This window comes from Vicugna pacos, chromosome 34 (genome assembly GCF_048564905.1).
Source record: "Vicugna pacos chromosome 34, VicPac4, whole genome shotgun sequence".
NCBI lineage: Eukaryota > Metazoa > Chordata > Mammalia > Artiodactyla > Camelidae > Vicugna > Vicugna pacos.
Window position 1 is genome coordinate 20,070,183 of NC_133020.1, and position 18,335 is coordinate 20,088,517.

Here is an 18,335-nt window from a genome sequence, read left to right on the forward strand (position 1 = left end):
TCATTCCAACCCAGCCCGCCACCCTGCTCCCCCGAGTCCCTCCCTCTACAGACCCAGGCCCAGGTCGGGGCTGACGATTTTAGAGGGCAGGATCCGCTCCCTCTGTCCCCTACGCCCCCGGGGCTTGCTGGAGAGCATCAGGGCCCTAAGCCTCAGCCACCACACTGGGGCAGGTGGCCAGGCTCCAGTTTTACAGCCCCTTCTAAGGAGGGGGCATTCATATCACAGTTCTACACAGATCTACTGAAAGGGCTCAGGTGGGCCTCTCGGCTGAGACCCAGAACAATGCAGAACTCCCTCCCACACAAACCCACTTGGGCAAACACGCTAGGACAAGCACACACGCTCACAGACACACACACACTAGTGCACGGCCACACCCTGTTCTAACCTCGCTCGGAGCACCCCCGGAGACCACTCCCCTCGCCTGGCCACCGCTCTCAGAGGCCCTCTCCCTACTCTGAACCTGACACCCTCTCCTCCCTGGGGGAGGGTGGAGCACTGGATGTGCTGGGTGCCCACACAGATACACGGCTGGGGAAGGCTGGCCCAGGCAGAGGGGGATGTTGTTTGGGTTCTACAACAATGTATTTGCTCTAATTTTTCTTTTTCGCCTGAGGAAAGGCAGTCTTTCGAATCTGCACAAAGGTGCTGTGAGGGTTAGCAGTGGCCCTGTGATGCCAAGGCCAGGACCAGGAACAGGCCAAGCTTCTACACTGGAGGCCGCAGGACCCTCCCGGCCCTCCTACAGGGACAGCCAAGCCTCCCCGACATGGGGTGGTCCAGGGGGCCAGCTGAGCTGCCTGACTCTTCAGACGCCCTGGATGGTTCTCCACCCCCATTCTTTCCAATTTCCATCACAGGGTCAGATATTTTAATAAATGTTGACATTGGGCATAGAAATGGTCACGAGACTCTCACAAAGTAAGTATTCAAAGTACAATGAATTTCCAGGCACTGGAAAGGGAACGGGAAGGAAGGCAGGAGGGGAGGGGCATGTAAACTCAAAAGCACAGACAGTGTTGAACAGTAGAGTTTCAAAACCCATCTCCATGTGGCTGCTGCATGGGGACTGAGGCGCACGTGCTGACACGTGAGCCCGCAGAGGCGCTCCTTCCGGTGGCCCACCCTCAGGAGCCCAGCGGGTCAGGCTGGGTTCGGGCTGTGTTTCTGGTTCAGAGGAGGGCAGGTGGAGGCTGGCCTCCCTCAGGCAGGTATGCTCACCTCCCCACGCCGGCGCTCTAACTGAAGCTGAAATTATTAACTTGTAGGGCTGGAGTCCAGCAACAGAGCCTCTCATTCCAAAATGCGTGGGTCTGCGGCCGGAGGCAGTTCAAATGAAAGGGCAGCACGGGTGCCAGCACAGGACGGGTCAGGCAGCAAGACGGGCCACTAAGCAGACAGGCGACCATCCCTGTAAACAGCCTCCGCCCCGGCCCGGCCCCCATCAGCCATCAGAGCTCCCGTTTACTCATTAACTTCCTCCTCCGTCCACCTCTAGGCCAGAGGCAGAGAGGGCACCTGGAGAGGAGGAGGGCTCTGGGAACCCCGAGGCCTGGAAGCCAAGACCTAGGCAGGGCCCTGGTCAACTCAGAAGCCACCTCTACCAGAGTGAGGAGGCCCCTGAGCAACGGAGGCAAGGAAACCCGCCTAAAGAAAGTCTAACCAGGATGAGGCACCTCCACCGGCCAGCTGGTCATCGTTCCAGAGGCCCAAATGCATGATGAGAAGTGGCAAAACCAAAGCCTTCTCAGGCCGAAGCCCTAGGAGAGGATAAGCCTCCTGTCTGGAACGGCCTTCTCTCAGGACTCCCCTACTCTGCCTTCAACACAGACGTGCAGAAGGACAGTCATCTGGCTAGAAACGACTGGTGATGCCAGGGCCATCGGTCCCCCGCCCCAGGCTGTGCATCCTACCGGAAGCTCCCCAGCACGTTCTGCCCCAGGGGTACCCACCAGGGCAGGCCCCATGGAAGCTCTGTGACCTGGCAGGATAGGCGTGAGCAGCCTGGATGCGTGGAGCCACGAGGACCCTCACCCACTTGTCGTCGAGTCCTTCTGTCCCCGACACCTGATCATCAGCAGGCTGGTTTCCCTCAGCATGGCCTCGTGCCCGGCTGCACAGCCAGTCCGCCTGTAGGCGGGGCCCCAAATCCCAGGGCAGCGAGATTGAAAGCAGACACCCCACCATGCCCTGGGGAGGAGGGGACAAGACTTAAAATGGGAGCCCCGCACCTCAGCTGCAGCTCCAGGAGGGACTCGGGGCGGATGCCCAGGAGGACAAGGGCGGCCGCAGGCCTGGTGGGAAGGGAGTCAGACGGCCTAAGTTTGCGCCCACTGGCACTCACAATGCAGTCTTAGGCAAGTCTCTGACCCACGCTCCACCTCAGCTCCTGCCACTGTGACCGGGGAGAAATGATAGCAACCTCAGAGGACTGTTGTGAAAGTTAAATCAGATTTAAATGAAGATTTAACACAATTTAAATTCAATTCGTTGTGGAAATATGTAAGAAGTCTGAAACTGAGGCCAAGGATGACAATGACACATATGAATACTGACACATGAGTATAATGTACAAAGCATGACAGGACAAGAAGGGCTCTGTGGCCGCCCCTGGGACACCCAACAAGCTCTGCTGGAACTCACAGACAAGGGGATCCCTTGGCAAGAAAAGCCAGCAGCCAGCACCGTCCTGCTCACCACACCCACCAGCACACACAGGTTCTTGGAAGGTAAGAGATTTCCAAATCACCCAGCAGGAGGAAGCCCCGGGAAACATCCCACATCACGTAAGACATAAAAGGCCCAGGTCTGCAAGCAGCACCCCGGAACCTGAATCAGCCCCGCCACACGGCAGTCCTGCCCAGGTAGGCTCCGCAGGGGCCTCCATGCGCAGGTGCTGCGATCAGCAAGACCCTGGGAGCCCGCAGGGCAGAGATGAGGACCCCGGCGAGGGTCGCGGCAGAGGGCGCCCACCCGGAGCGCCAGGGGCATCCCTGCAGCAGCCAGTATAGAGGAGCACACGGGTGCGACTGGCCAGATTCCCACAGTCCTTCCTGGATGGCGGGCGGGAGGTCCTCCACCCTGGCTCCCAAGCCTGCTGGGAGGAGGCAGGAAACAGGAAGCTGCAGGCCTCTCCTACTTCCCCGGGCTTCCTCCCTACAATCAGGGTGGTTAAAAGAAATTAAGAATACTGCCAGCCACCATTCAGAAACAGTGGGGAGGGGGAGGTCTCTCCTGGCTCCCAAAGCCAAGTTTAAGGAGCTTATCAATTCAAACTCAAGAATTAGGGAGGAAGAGGGGAGGGTATAGTGCCGTGGTAGTATGTGAAAGCATGCTCCAGGTCGCGGGTTCAATCCTTAGTACCTCCATTAAAAAATAAATAAAATTAGGGCGGAGAAACATCTAGAAAATGTCAACATGCCGATCTATCCTCTCCCCTCCAAGCCACAGTTAAAGAGCAAGACAGACTCTGGCTTTGGACAGTTTATAACACATGGATTTTCAGAGGCCCCACCACACAATGGATTCAGACCGACACCGACCTGCGTTCTTTGAATTTCCTGTGAATACCTTGGGTGTTGACAGATCAGAGAAGACCCCAGGATGCTCCTGCAGGAAAATAAAACATTAGGTCATCCCTTCACTGTGAGGCCATTCCAGGGCGACCTCGGTTCAGCCATGGCCACTCTTTGGGCTGCAGTCTCCCACCAAGAACCCATTCATTCAACAGATGGAAAAGACCAGAAAGGGCACACGGGTTCCAGCTGCTGTGCCAGTTCCACTCGGCTGGCGCTGTGTGCTAAAGCACCAGGAGAGAGCCCCAGCCCTGGCTCGCGGGAAGGACGGCTGTGATAGATTAGTGATGTCTGCTGTGTGCCGTTCTAGAAGGAACAGTATCTGTGCCACACAACTGCCACCCCTGGGGTAGACCCTTGGCATCCAAGGATTTAATGTGTGCAATTTGATCACTCACAAATGAGACAAAGTTTCAAGATACATAAAAGTCTGTAACTTTACTGAGACACGGGTTTGACTCACACACCCTCTGAGGCCGAGGTAAAGGAACAGGCCACCTTGTTGCTTCCATCCCTGCCACATCCAAAGTTACTCGTGGGGAGTAATAAAAACTGGTGGGAAATGGCCACCAAGTGAGAGATAAAACTGCAGCAGCAGTTGAAAGGGTAGTTAACTTGGGGTGTGAAGATATATACAAGAAACATTTGGCCCTCTGCGGAAACATGACTCCAGAGAAAGCCAGGCCCATGTACAAATCATGCTGTGGATGCAGTTTAGGACTCTAGAAGGTGCAAGATTCAGTTCTTTTTTGTGGGGGGAAGGGGTGGCAAAACGGACCTTTTATTGTTGAGATATAACTGACATAGAACATTCTATTAGTTTCCACAATATTTGCATAGACTATTAAGTGATCACCACGGTAAGGCTAGTTAGCATCCATCAATATCCAGAGTCACAAAATCTCTCTTGTGATGGGAACTTTGAAGATCTACGCTCTGAGCAATGCTCAAGTTCACAGTAGGGCATGACTGTTAACTCCAGTCACCACGTGGTACATCACACACCCTCAGGACAGAGAACGTTAGGATCCACTCTGAGCCTACTCCCCGCCTCTCAGCATTGAGTGCTGGGCCAAGGAGAACACAGAGACAGACAGAATCCATGCCCAGAGGGGCTTCCAATCTAGTTGGAGAAACCACGATGTCCCCTGGAAACAGCAAGTGGCCCTGCCTCAGTCCTCCAGTCCCCTCTGCATCCTTTCCTCACCGCCCCCATCCAGCCAAGCCGCAAATGACCTCAGTCCTGCTTCCAAAATGTCTCAGCTGCCCAGCCACTCTCCCCACCATGATCTCCTCTCTTCACGGACCCCATACTCACCCTGCTTAGGCCTATCCCAGCCTCTGCGACCCCTACTCAAAAACCTGCAAAGTTCCCAGGACCCCAAGGCTGACCGCAGTCTCCCAGCACCAGCAGGCAGCACGTGAGAGGCATGTAACTCCTCTTCAAAGAATGGATGGGTGGAGGGATGAAATTCCTTGGCTGGACATTTAAAGTCACCCACAGTACGGTCTCTATCTACCTGCCCAGCCTTTCCTCTCTCTGGTTCCTCCCACACAACCCACTCACCGGCCCAACTGCACTAGTCATGCACCCCAACACTCTCCCAGCGCCCTTCCTCCCTTCTGTCGAAATGCAAGCCGCTCTTCAAAGTTCGCATCAAACACCTCTTGCGGTATAAAGTGTTCCTCTGGAATCAGGCTGACTGAACCCCCTGTTTGAACCCACATATTAGAGGCCATTCATCTCATATTTTGAATTGTCATTTTCCGAAGCCCTTTCTTAACCCTTTACTGCATTATATGCCTCATGAAGACAAGGATCCTTACCGTTTTGATTTTTGCACCATCAGAACTTGGCAGACTCTTGTACCAAGACACACATACTAGGTGTTCGTGGACATCACTGAAGGGTCACCCCACGCAGGGTGGGAAAGCCAGGAGAGACGAAGATGTAAAATGCCACAGGCTCTCCAAGGAAAAGGGGTTCTTCTGGTATGGGCGGCCAGGGAAGACTCCAAGAAGGAGCTCAGACATGAGCAGCATGTTGAAAGAGGGTAGGAGAGAGTGGGGAGGAGCCTTCCATGAAGATGGAACAGTAGGCACTAAGGGACAAAGATGGAATGAGCTGAGTGGGCCTGGGAGATGAGTCTGGCTGGACCAAGGTTTCCTAGGGAAAGAAGCTGGGGATTAGGCAAGACAGGCAGGCCAGGAGAGGGCAGGAGGGACGTGGAGGGCTAGGCTAAGGCTCCCAGAGGAGATCCAAGCCCTCGTCGTCCGTGGGATGACCGCCACCGCAGGCCTGGGCCTTAGTGGGAGAAGAAGTCCTGTCCTCTCTGGTTCTGAGCACATCAGCCTAGTCCCCTCTGCGAGGTTATAAATAACAGGCATTGCTGACTGCACACCTGCTGCGCACGAGGCCCTAAGCTACATGCTTCCCATATGTTATCTCACTGCTCCTTCCAACAGCCTCGAGAGCTTGGTATTGTTATCCTCATTTTGCAAGCAGGAAGCGAAAGCTAAAAGAGGTGAAGGCACTTGGCCGAGGCCTCCCTGTCTCACCCGTGCACTGAACAATCTGCCGGCAGCACAGTTATATTCCCTGCAATGAGGACTGGCCCTCCCGCCACCGACCCAGCGTCTCCTCATCCACTCCTCCAGGGCCACACTGATTAAGCACATAGTAGGAGCTTGAGAAAGCACACCGAACAGAATGGAGGCTGCCAGGGGCTGCAGGGGAGGGGGACATGGGGAGCTGTCTGACGGGTGGACAGTTTCAGTTTTGCCAATGGAAAAGATCTGGGGATCAGCTGCAGGACAGTGTGAGTAGACTTGACATAACTGAACTGTACGTTTAAAAAAGGTGACAATGGTAATTTTTGTTATGTGCTTTTTAACCACAATTAAACATTTTAAAGTTAAAACACACTTAGTAACTGACTTATTGGCTGCTCATAGCATCTTACGCTGTTAATTATCCAATGCTGAAAGAGACTCTAGAAGCATTTTAACACAATAGCCCTCCAAAACAGAGAGCTGGAGAGGGGAGGTGACTTGCACAATTAGGTGACATTAGGGCTGAGATCGGAGCCCGGGTCCCCACAGGCTCAACAGTAGAGAACGGCAGGGGCAGCCTAGGCAGGACAGAAGACACAGCACAAGAGGTCGGAAGCCACAGGTTCAAACCCTGCTTCTTCTACCTGTGAGTTCTGTGACCTCAGAAGTCATTTATTCTCTCTGAGCCTCATTTTCCTAACTTTAAGAAGGCCATTAAAAATAACATCTGCTTACTGGGGAGGATATAGCTCACTGGTAGAGTGCGTGTTCAGCACGTACAGGGTCCTGGGTTCAATTTCCAGTACCTCCGACTAAATAAGTGCCTCCCCCTCCCACCAAAATAACATATGCTTTACAAGATTATGTGTGACATCCAGTCAACGTGCAGCAAAAGCACTTGGTCAACTACAAATTACTTTATAAACATGAATTGTTGTTACGAATATTAAATATCTGTTCATAGGTTTAAAGATTAATATCTGCTTGAGATTAACATATATAAAAGAGATAACCAGCAAGGGCCTACTGTATAACACAGGGAACTATAGTCAATATCTTGTAATAAAGTATAATGGAAAATAATTGAAAAAGAATAGATTTACATATATATGTAAAACTGGAATCACTTTGTTGTACCTCTGACACTAACACAACGTTGTAAATCAACTATACTTCAACTGAAAAAAAAAAGATTAAAATCTGATTGAATCAGACAAAAAAACCCTCCCTCTCCATTCTGGTCTACTCTCAGCTGTTCTGGGCCTTGCACACAGCAGGTCTTCAATAAGTAAGCACAGAATTGAATTAATCCTTCAAGTTTTATCTACCCCAGTCTTATTCCCTCCTTCACCCCCAACCCACAGCCCGGCTGCACCGGCCATGCCAGGACCAGGCGGAGGGCAGGAAGCTTGTGTGAAAGTCTGCCTCACGGGCTGCATTCCTTAGCTAAATATAAATAATTTGTCCAGTCCATTGTTTGACATTATCCATAATACCTCTCCTCCCCTTCCCATTACTTACAATGACAAGCTGACTGCACATCTTTATAGCAGAACATACGTACAAAACATTCTCTATGGCTATTTTTAGTAAAGAGAGGGAAGCTGGCTGATATACAGGGATCAGAGCATGAGTCCTCAGTTTTCTCCACTAGTCCAGGAAAGCTTCCTGGAGGAGGAAATACCTGAGTCACCCTAGGGAAAGGAACAGCTGCCGGTCAGAAGGGCACGCTCACATAATGAGTTTGGTTCTCCCAACCAAAGGAAGGTGAACACTGGGGCCTTATCCTTGTTTGGGGGATGGGGAGAAAAGGTCCACCCAGCCCAGGGGATCCCAGACTTCCCCAGTGCCTCAAACTTCCCCACCACCACAGGCATTTGGGAAAGAGGTAGCAAAGGGACCAGTATCTTTTTCAGGGCTAGTTCTGAAATACATAAGCACAAATACTGCTCTCGGTAAGGAGCTGGTTTCTTGTTTGGACTTTTTTTTTTAAACCACAAAAAAGTTTTTTAAAGTCCCAAACTTGGATGCACAGATGGACTACATCTCCGACCCCGGGGCGTGCCAAAGCCCTGTCACTCTGATGCAGATCTGCCAGCGGTGGCCCAAGGAGTGGCCAGGGGTGCTGGGGGCTGCGGACAGCCTCCCAGCCCTGCTGAGGCCCCGCCCTCCCCGGGGGCGCTGTGTGGACCACCCCAAGCCGGTCCACTGGCTCCCACAGTCAGAAACCCTTGACAGCTCCGGGGCTCTCCCTTTGGGCTGCATCCTACAGACCCCCCATCCCTTCGCCTGGGACTCCGCCGTCCACTCCCTTAGCCCCGTTCCCGAAAGGTCTTCCTCGCAGCCTCTCCCCTTGCAGACCCCTCTTCGGCCCGTCACCGGGCCCCGGCACTCTCCTTCTCCTCCCGGCGGCTTCCCGGCCCCTCACCGGGCGCGGACCCCATCCCTCCCTCAGCTCGACCACTGCCGCCCCCCGACACCCCCTCCCGGGGGCGCCTCAGGCCGCTCGCCCCTCTGGGAACCCGGTCAGGGGCTTGCCGGCCCGCCCCTCGCCGGCCTGGGCCCCCCGGCCCCGTAACCCCGCGCGCTCCCGAGCCCCCGGCCCGCGGCCCGCCGCCCCGCCCGCCCCGGGCTGCACTCACCGCCCTCCCAGGAATGTGGGGTGCAGCTCGCTCGCGATCGCGCGCCGCCGCCGCCGCCGCTACCACAGCCGCCGCCAGCGGAAACAGGGGGCGGGGCCTGCCCTGGACGGCGAGGCCGCGGGGCGGAGCCATCCGCGGGCGGGGCGGGGCCTGCCCACGAATGGCGAGGCCGGGGGCGGGGCGGGGCCGGCCGAGGGGCGGGGCCGGCCGAAGAGCCGCGAGGCCGAGGGGGCCCGAATCCCCGCGCGAGGGGTGGGGGAGGGGACTGAAGCTCTGGGCCGGAGAGGGCATTGCGGGCGGGGCGGCAGGTGGCTAAGAGGTGTGCCAGGCTGAGGGTCTGCCGGGGCCCAGGGCCTCCAGCACCCACTGGCCGGATCCCCAGCGTCGGAGCCGGAGGGACCTAGGGGGAGGCCAGGGCCGTGCTGGGCGCGGACGTCCCAGGCCAGGCGTCCCGGGCCAGGCCTGGCTGTCCTCCGGAAGCCTTGCTCCCTCCCCTCCTCCTGGATTCTCCTTCGGGGCGCTGGTGCGACCCCTACTCCTGCTCCAGGGGCCGAGGCCGCAGCCCTGTCAGAGTTTCGGGAGAGGTCAGGGCCAGGGAGTTTGCGCCCCTGCGCTCCGCGCGCAGACACCGCCTCAAGACCCAGGCAGGGAGCGCAGCTTTCGCCCTGGAGCGGGGCTCGGTGGCCTCCCGCCCCACCCCCACACCCAGGCAGCCCTTTCCTGGTGCGCCTGAGATGTTGACTCGCCTATGCGTTGGAGACTGCCCCCCGAGAGGCTGTTGAAGGAGCCGCTTTCCGCCTCCCCAGGAGTAACGGCCTCCAAGTGTTGGTAAAGGGCACGGCGCGCCCGGGGGCCCTGAACTGCAGCGGGACAAACTCAGGTTACAAGTCTCCGGCCCAGGGCTTCCTATGGGCCTTCCTCTCTGGGCCTGGATTCTTGAAGCCAGAGGCCTGGACTCTCTTCCAAAGTGACCACTAAACTGCCACCTCTCCTCCTCATTACCGTTTTTGAAATATGTCTGTGCTTCCCACATGCACCATCCTGTGCTAAGTATAATTTGAGACAAAATTTTTTAACCTGACTGTAATCACCAGGTCTTTTCCTAGTTAGACTGGCAGTTTCTGCTCCTCTCCTGGGCCCCCTCCTCTCATACACATACGACCTTGTTTTTGTCTATTAGACTTAACTCAATAATTCATCCCCTCCGACTCCCCTGTCCCTTCCTTCAAACCCTTGTTCAATGCCCTGCATAAAGTCTTCCCAGGCTGAGCCCCTGCCAAGCCCCAATCTCTCCCGGCACTGCGGCAGCCCTTGAGTGCATGTAACTGGCTCTGCCCAGCTTCCAGTAGAGGATATTGAGGCCCAGAGGGAGAGGGATTTGCCTGTGATGTCCACTAGGTGAGTGATCTTACTGTAAAGCCACTGGGAGGCAGCCTTGTGTGGTAGCAACCACAGGGCTCTGGAGCTACACAGACCTGGGATTGAACCCTGACTCTGCCTCTCATGGGCTGTGACCTCTCTTGGTAGGCCTCAGTTTCCTCACCTGTGAAATGGGGTTAGCCACAGGGCTGATGGGATGACCAAGATGATGGAGGCAAAAGCACAACATTTGATGTACAGTGGGTGCAAACATTAGCTTTCCCTGCCCGTTGAAGGAAGATAATCAAATCTGAAATAATATGATTATGGAGCCTTAAGGCTGGAAGAAACCTGAGCAGAATCCCCTCAGCAATAACCCAGAAAGTGGCCACACTGCTCACCCTCCTTCAGCACACCCAGAGATGGAGGACTTTGGTCTCTGAAGGGGGTTACAGCTGGCAGCAAAGCTGTAGAGGGTAAGGAAGTATTCAACATAGAGGAGGCCAAGATGCCTCAAGGTCTGTGGGGCAGACACACACCCACTGTGTCCTCTGAGGACAAAAGTTAAACAAATGACCTGACAAGGAGGCAGGACACTCTTAGGGCAGGAAAACAGAAGAGTTCGGACATCCCCCAAAGCACGAGGTCACAGTTTCCTGTACCAGGCTGCTACGGAGTGTCGGGGGATTTGTGTCCTGCGGATTATGAAGGTGCAGAGGACAAACCACTGTAGATGGAGCGCCCTGCACAGGATCTTGCGGTGCATCCCATTTACTCCTCTGGTCCTGCGTTGTTACTAACGGTCCCCCTTTCACTCTCAAATACCTTGGTTTGGAAAATAAATTACATGTCGCATGAACTCTGAACCAAGGCAACACTCCAAAGAGCTTCTTCCAGCCCTCCAGGATCAGCAATTCTGCTGGAATTCCTGGATCCCCAGAGACGTCAAGAGACAGTGTGTTCCTTTATCCCCTTGAAATCACCAAATCAAAGCAACAATTATAATAAGCAAAAAGTCAAGCAAAGGGGCAGGCAGCGCCTGCTGAATCGTGACACCTAGTGGGGAGAGTTCACACTGCGGGAGGCTGGGTTTGGGGGCCAGCAGTTTCTTCGTCAGCTGGTCAAGCAAAGAAAAGAGCTCCCATTCACCAAGTGCCACGTGCCAGGGACGGTTCTAAGTCCTTCCCATGTTCTGATGCGCCGAATCCTCGTAACAACTCCATGGCTTAGGGGCTGCTGTCATCCCTCCACTTTACAGGGGAGGAACATGAGGCCTGGGAGGGTTAGGTCACTTCCTTCAGGTCACTCAGCCAGTAGATGGGCATGTGACTGCTACTTCATCCAGCCCCGAGCAGCTGGATGCATGAAGGTGCTCCAGAGTTGTCTCCCATCTACGGGGACTTCAGCCAACCCTCTGACGTGAAGGAACAGTGAGAGGCAGAGTGTACCAGGAGGTCTTTTTTCACATCTCCCACAATGAGTGGCATTTTCTGCATCTACCAGGGATGAAAATTGGGGCATTAAACCAGACAGTGAGGAAACATATAAACCATCGGTGACACGCAAGTGGAGCTGCCAGTTTAAAGACACACTTTCCAGCATGAAGAATGTTAACAGTTCCTTCCCTCCCCAAACCCTTGGACACCATTTGCTTATGGAATCTGAAGACTGGTCGGTCATTGGTCACTGAAATGGGCCAGCTGCACCCAGACTAACAACCCCAGACCTCCCCCACCACTCTCCTGACGAGGAAGGCAAAAGTGACCAGACTTTTCTTCTGCTGCCTTTTCACTTTTAAAGAATGCAGATCATCCCAAGGACAAGCCCCGCCTTCAGCTTCTTTCTCTTCCCAAGCTAAGGTGAGGCCGGTACAGCAGGACTGAGGAGCAGCAGACACGGACGTCGTGTACAAGTCTTTGTTAAAAGGTTACCATGCGGTGTTTGAGACGTGCTTATTCTAAAGAAAGTATTCATTGCTTATCTGAAGTTCGTTGTTTATCTGAGTATCCTGTATTTTTAACTGCTAAATCTGGCAGCTCGACTTTGTCATTGATTGTCACTGAAACCATTGGAAAACACAGTCAGAGGTCTGCAGACTTTCTTTTGCAAAGGGCCAAATACGAAACAGTTTAGGCCTTGCAGGCCACCTGGTCTCTGTCACAACCACTCAGCTCAGCCGCGGTGGCACGAGGGCAGCCGTAGACCACGCGTAATCAGTGAGCGTGACTGTGTCCCACTAACACTTTGCCTACAGAAATAGGCATCGGGCCATGGTTTGCCAACCCCTGGACCAGATGAGCCTTCAGACTCCCGGCTATCTTCAGATGTGTTGTAGAGGCAAGAATGGCTTGGATCCAAATTCTCAAGCATGAAAAACTGAAGAGACTGACCAAAATCATGGAGCGTAACGCGAGTATCAGCGCGTGTCCACGTGCACGTGTGCGTCAGCGCCTGCAGGAAGCATGTGCTTCTAGAGCAGGGTCAGGGTGGAGCAGTCTAGGTTGTCAGAAGAAGTTCTCTGTTGGAACTCCTGGTGGTCAGCATGTACTCCGTAAGGACAAATGCACAGGCAACGTTGTGAAATCAGAAAGCACAGAGGCCAAGAAAAGCAGAGCACCCCTGAGGAAGGCCTAAAGCTGCTGGGTTTGTCCACCTGATGCAGAGTACTGAGAGACACGTGGTGATGCCTGTGAGCATCTCTGCATGCGAGGGCAGGAGTGTGTGTGTGTGTGTGTGCACCACGTGGACACCAGCTATCTGAACGTGTGGGAAACAACTGAGGAATTTGCATGGTAGGTAGGAATCAATACTTGTAACAGCAATAGCCATTCCAGCTACATTTGTATCATCTGTCTTAATGATCTTAGAATATTCCTGTATGCTTACCAAGAGCAATTCCATGGTTTAAAATCACACTTTAAATTCTGCTCTGTAAGGGGGAGGGTACAGCTCAGTGGTAGAGTGCATGCTTAGCATGCACAAGGTCCTGGGTTCCATCCCCAGTCCCTCTGTTAAAAAAAAAAAAAAGTAAAGAAGATTAAAATAAATAAACCTAATTACTTCCTCCCCAAAAGTAAACACATAAATAAATGAATTAGTCGGCCCTGCAGACCAAAACCACCTGTAAAAGGACTGACCAGTTAAAAGCGTTCAACCCAAACATGAATTGGCCACAGCACAGGAAATGTACTGTGTCTAGAGTGAGAAAACTGCAGGATAAGGACACAGATCCCACAGGCAGTGGACTGTGCCGGGTCATGTGAAGGATTCTGACATGGACGTATGTCCTAAGATAAGTAAGTCATCACTGAAGTCTTTTAAATAAGCGAGTGGCAGGATCAGATCTGCATTTTGCGTCTTTCCCTCTGGCTGGAGGGCGGCGGGAGACTTCAGCAGGGTTCTAGGCACGAGGTGAAGTTAGCATGGTCTAGGTTGGGGGCAGTGGCAAAAAAGGAATATGGATGGACTTGAGAGAGATCTTGAGAGAGATGCAGAAAGTGGAAGGCACAGACTGGATATGAAGGACTGGATATGAAGAATATGAAGCTGTCAAGAATGACTTGTCAGGTTTCTGGCCAGCCTCAGGGGACGTTTGGTGGGGCCATTCCATGAGACAGACAAGAGGGGAAGAGGACCAGACTGAAGGGGAGTTTGGTGAGATCGAGGAAGATGAGGACTACCAAGTATCCATCAGATTTAGTGAGTTTAAGGTCACTGGGAGGTCTTGGCAAGAGCCCTTTCTCTGCAGTGCTGAGGGAGAAGCTGCGCAGGAGACAGTTGAGGAGGGAGTTGGAGCTGAGAGATGGAGACACTGAGACAGTGCTTCCACAGAACAGGCTGTGGATGGGAAGACGCGTAGGGCGAATGGCTGGTGGAGGCTGCAGAGCAAGGGAAGAGCTGGGGAACTTAACAGGAGAAATGAATCCATTATAAAACCTTGTGGGAAGAGTCCTACTTCTAGCAGGTCCTAACTGACCAGCCTTCCCGCAGGCAGCATCTGTACACGCTGGGCAGCATACAGAAAACCAAACAGCCCGTCAAACAGCAACAACAAACAAAACACCCGCAACTTCCTGAGGGCTCCAGACAGCGAGCTCAAGTAGGGAGATTTTGGAGGGGGTTCAAAATATAGAAGAAGCAGTTGGCATGAGATAAGTTTCCTTTTTTTTTTTTTAATTTTCCCTATGTTGGCCAGAGTCACAGGGCAGCATAAGATGGTAAATTTTACAGTAGAAAACCCACTGTCTTTCTGGCAGGAGGAACCAGAGGATGGAGCCCAGAGCAATTAAGATTGCTGGAGAGTGAGTAGTGAATCCTAGGAAGGAGAGAGCCAGAGAAGAGGAATCCAGAATTTTCTATATAGTAAACTCTGCCCAAGTCTCTGACTCATGGCTGAACCATATATGAGCAGGAAAAACTGCAGGTATCCCTGCAAAGATAAATGAACCTAATAGACTTGAGCAATTGCCTGCTGCAGACAAGACAATGTTTGTCGTCTGACGATAGCCAAGTTCAGTACCTGCTAAAAGGAAACATCAACGCTCTTCTCAGGGATAAAATAGAATCCAGGGTCTCCTTAACAGAACCTTGAAAATATTCGTGCTAGGACGCACAGCTCGCAGAGTACAAAGAGCCAGGGAAATATGATCCATTCTCAAGGGAAAAACAAACAGAGGCCAACCCAAGGTGGCTCAGATGCTGGAATTATCAGACAGCGGTTATAACTATACATAAAGATATAAAGAAAATACATGTGTCATAAAAGAACAGATAGGAAACCACAGCAGAAAAAAAGAGAAAATATACAAAGGAGCAAACGGAAATTTTAGAACCGAACGTCTGAAATAAAAATAACTCACTGCATGAGCTCAATGACCAAAGGGGGATCCAGTGGGAAGAGAAAATGAACTTGACGACAGGGTGATGGAAAGTTAGTGCATCTGAAAGAAAGAAAAGAGGCTGGAAAGGAAAAAAGTAACAGAGCGGCGGGAACCTGTATGGTAATATCAGAACGTCTACTACATGGGTAACTGGAGTCCCAGAAGGAGAAAATGGGACAGAAAAAATAGTTATATTTAAAAGCTTATGGGGGAGGATCCAGTCGAGAGGACCAGGCTGAATATACGGGAAGGATGAGGGAGCAGAGATAGGTGAGGTCGTCATAGAAGGAGGGGAGGGATGGATCTGGAGTGAAGTCTGGAGACGTGGCTGAGGCAGGGAAGACGGCAGCGTTTGTACTGGCAACAGGGGGAAGAGGAGAAGATGCAAACAGGCCCCCTGGGATTTTTGTCCCAAGCAGGGATTTTCATTTGATGCCTTCGATTTTCCTGGTTAAAGAGAGAGACTGAGAGACAGAAACACAAGGTCACCTGGGGCAGGTGATGGTGTAAAGGGAAGTGAGAGGTTTGAAATAATCCCCGTGGAAGAGTGAGTCCACCGGAGGCACTGAACAGGGTTCCCTAGGTGTACTGAGGGCCCGTTGGAATATAACAATCATGAATTTATGTGGAGCCAACGTGCCCCACTGTGTGCCTTTCCCAGAAGCCGCCTGAGAGCAAGCACGGTGATTCTGGACAGTTGGGTCCATCCAACAGCTGGGACTTCACCAGATGGCTGAGACAAACGATGAAGGGTCAAGGTCATGCTATCACCAGGACTGTTAAAGATGAGGGGTGGGGCAGACGGGAAGTGAGAGGGCAGATGGTGCCGGATAACAGAGCAGGGGTGGCTGATGGGGGAGACGGTGCAGCAGGGGACGTTGAACAAGCCGGCCGGAAGGAGAGGAGGGGAGATTGACTCCGTGGTTTGGAGCGGAACCGATGTGGCAGCCCAAATTGTGAGCGGCTTAGAGAGAGCAGAGATAGGCTTCAAGGAACTGCAAGTCCAGGAGGACTGTGGAAAACGCGGCTGAGACGCAGATATATGGTGCAGGGGAAGCAGGGAGTAAGGAAGCTTTCACACAGGGTGAGGAAGACGGTGACCAGATACCCTGTGGGAGGGCCATGGAGGATGCAGTGTCTGCAGGTGTGTTACTCACCTACGGCTGCAAACAGTGACCACAGGCTCAGCAGCTTAAACCAACACACTTTTACTACCTTGTGGTTTCTGTGAGTCAGTCCCAGCAGGGCTCAGCTGGGTCCTCTGCTCAGGGCATCCCAAGGTGGCAGTCAGGTGCTGGTTCCTGCTGGAGGCTGCCCTCGGCGCCTGGCCAGGGGGCTCTCCCAGCACGGCACCTGTTTCATCGCACCAGCAAAGAGTCTCTAGAATGTGTCTGTTAGCAGGATGGCGTCTATGTAATGTGACTTAATCACAGTGTGACATCCCTTCACCGTTGCCATGGTCCCTTCATTAGAAGCAAGTCACAGGTGCACGCGCTCAAGGGGAGGGCATCACAGGGGGTGCCGGGGAGTCAGGGATTAGAGGGGCACAGAAGGGAAGGACATATGGGGCATGTGCTGGTCACTGCAGGACAGCGCACTGGATGGAGATGGGAGGCGGGAGGAGGTGGGACATGGGTCAGGACGAGGTGCTGAACATGTGAGGGTAAGGGTCTGGCTAGGGATGGATGGGGTGTCAGGGAGAGGGGTTTAGACTTCGATGGAAATTGGGTTCTCTGCCTTTCTCCATCCTATGGACTATGAAAAAGAAATCTGCTTAGTTACAAAAATATGTTGTGTCAAGTAGGTTAGCTTTGTTAAGGATATATTGATTTTATTTCCTCCCAAAGGCTGGCCTCTTTAAAGAGCAGATGGTCGAGGCACATACACTGAGAAAGCCTGCAAGGAGTCTTGAAGATAAGAGAGAGAAAGAAAATGACAGCCCATCTCCAGCATGAAAGGGAGGAGAGCCAGGAGGCCAAGGAGAAAGGGCAGAGTAGAAGCTGACGTTCTGAAATTGGAATCTAGCCTAGTGAATTCCACACGGTTGGGTGAGATGACCTGGTGCGACTGTCAGTAAAATGACCAGAGGACGTTTAATAAGACACAAGGATCATAAAAGTGACCAGGGGCACACTTGCAGCCCTGGCTTGGATGTCTGGGATCCAAGCTGATATATATCCATGTATGACATTTTAAAAATTCACTAATGGGGGAGGGTCTAACTCAGCGGTAGAGCGTGTGCTTAGCATGCACAGTTCCTGGGTTCAGTTCCCAGTCCCTCCATTAGAAAGGGAGGAAGGAAGAAGAAAGAGGAAAATATTTTTCATTAATATTATAATTAAAATATATATAGCATGACATTAAAGCTATTTTTAAAAAAGAAGCAGCAGCTGGTCGCTAAAAGGTGGGAAAGTTAAAAAGAGGGGCAATAAAATGAGAAGCTCTTACAATAAAAGTATATTTTCTAAAGCACTTAGTAGGTTGAAGTTAAATTGGACACATCATTTTCCATCTCCCTCACTGGAGTAGGCTAGGAGTGGAGACCCTCCCACCCTCAGTTCTCACGTGGATGATGTGATTTGCATCACAAGTGCCCAGACTGGTCCCTAAGAACATCCACCACTTAAAGAAACCAGGGCTCCCTGGAGAGCTGCTGATTCCACACCTCGGTGCATGAAGTCAGAGCAGGGCTCAGCCTGCGGCGAGACGAGGCCAGAGCGTGGTGTTTCAAAGGACGCGGGAGGCAGTGTTGAAAGGAAGAGGGACACGGCCAAACATGGCACAGCTGACCATCTGAGTATCAGATCAAAATCAGAACTTGTGAAAAGCCGGAGTCCCTGATATTGAACACGCTTATACTAAAAAAAAGGTGCATGTGACTTCCCCAAAAATGTCAACTATGCGAACAATGTGCATGCCACAGCCAAGTGCTGGTTCACAATTAAGCTGTGAATTTCTTGTGCTTTTATCCGGGCAGTGTGACACCCGGGGATGAAAGATGCCCTGGGATGTCTTATTTACTTATTCATTTATTTCAAAGTGAGAGTTTCAGGAATTTTGTTATTGTGGCTGGCAAAATTTGACTGCAGGAAGCCACACCCACAGATAATTGGCAGGCCAGGTGACCTCCAGACCCCTCCCCCAGACTCACCCCATCTCAGGGTGTCTCGCATCTGTAACAGTATAGCGGCTCCAAACCCCAGCGCTGGAGTGTGTGCAAGGCCTCAGTCTTCACTGTGGTTGTCTCAGCCCGCCTGAGAAGCTGATTCTGCTTGCATTGTTTGGACAGAAGCTTGAAAATAAATATAAAAACGATGAATGAC

General features: G+C 52.5%; 1 protein-coding gene across 5 annotated transcripts in view; it reads right to left on the reverse strand.

Annotated features, from left to right (window-relative positions):
• The window catches only part of TSPAN9 (tetraspanin 9), a 164,057-nt gene extending 155,192 nt beyond the window's left edge, over positions 1-8,865 (reverse strand). For 2 of the 5 annotated variants that reach the window (XM_072954246.1, XM_072954245.1), the window contains exon 1: positions 8,774-8,843. The gene's annotated coding sequence lies outside the window, so the exon portion shown is untranslated. Of the gene's footprint in view, positions 1-3,545; positions 3,613-8,773 lie in introns of all 5 variants that reach the window. The other 3 variants (XM_072954247.1, XM_072954244.1, XM_072954242.1) reach the window with 3 other exon arrangements.
• Between the last annotated feature and the right edge of the window lie 9,470 nt (positions 8,866-18,335).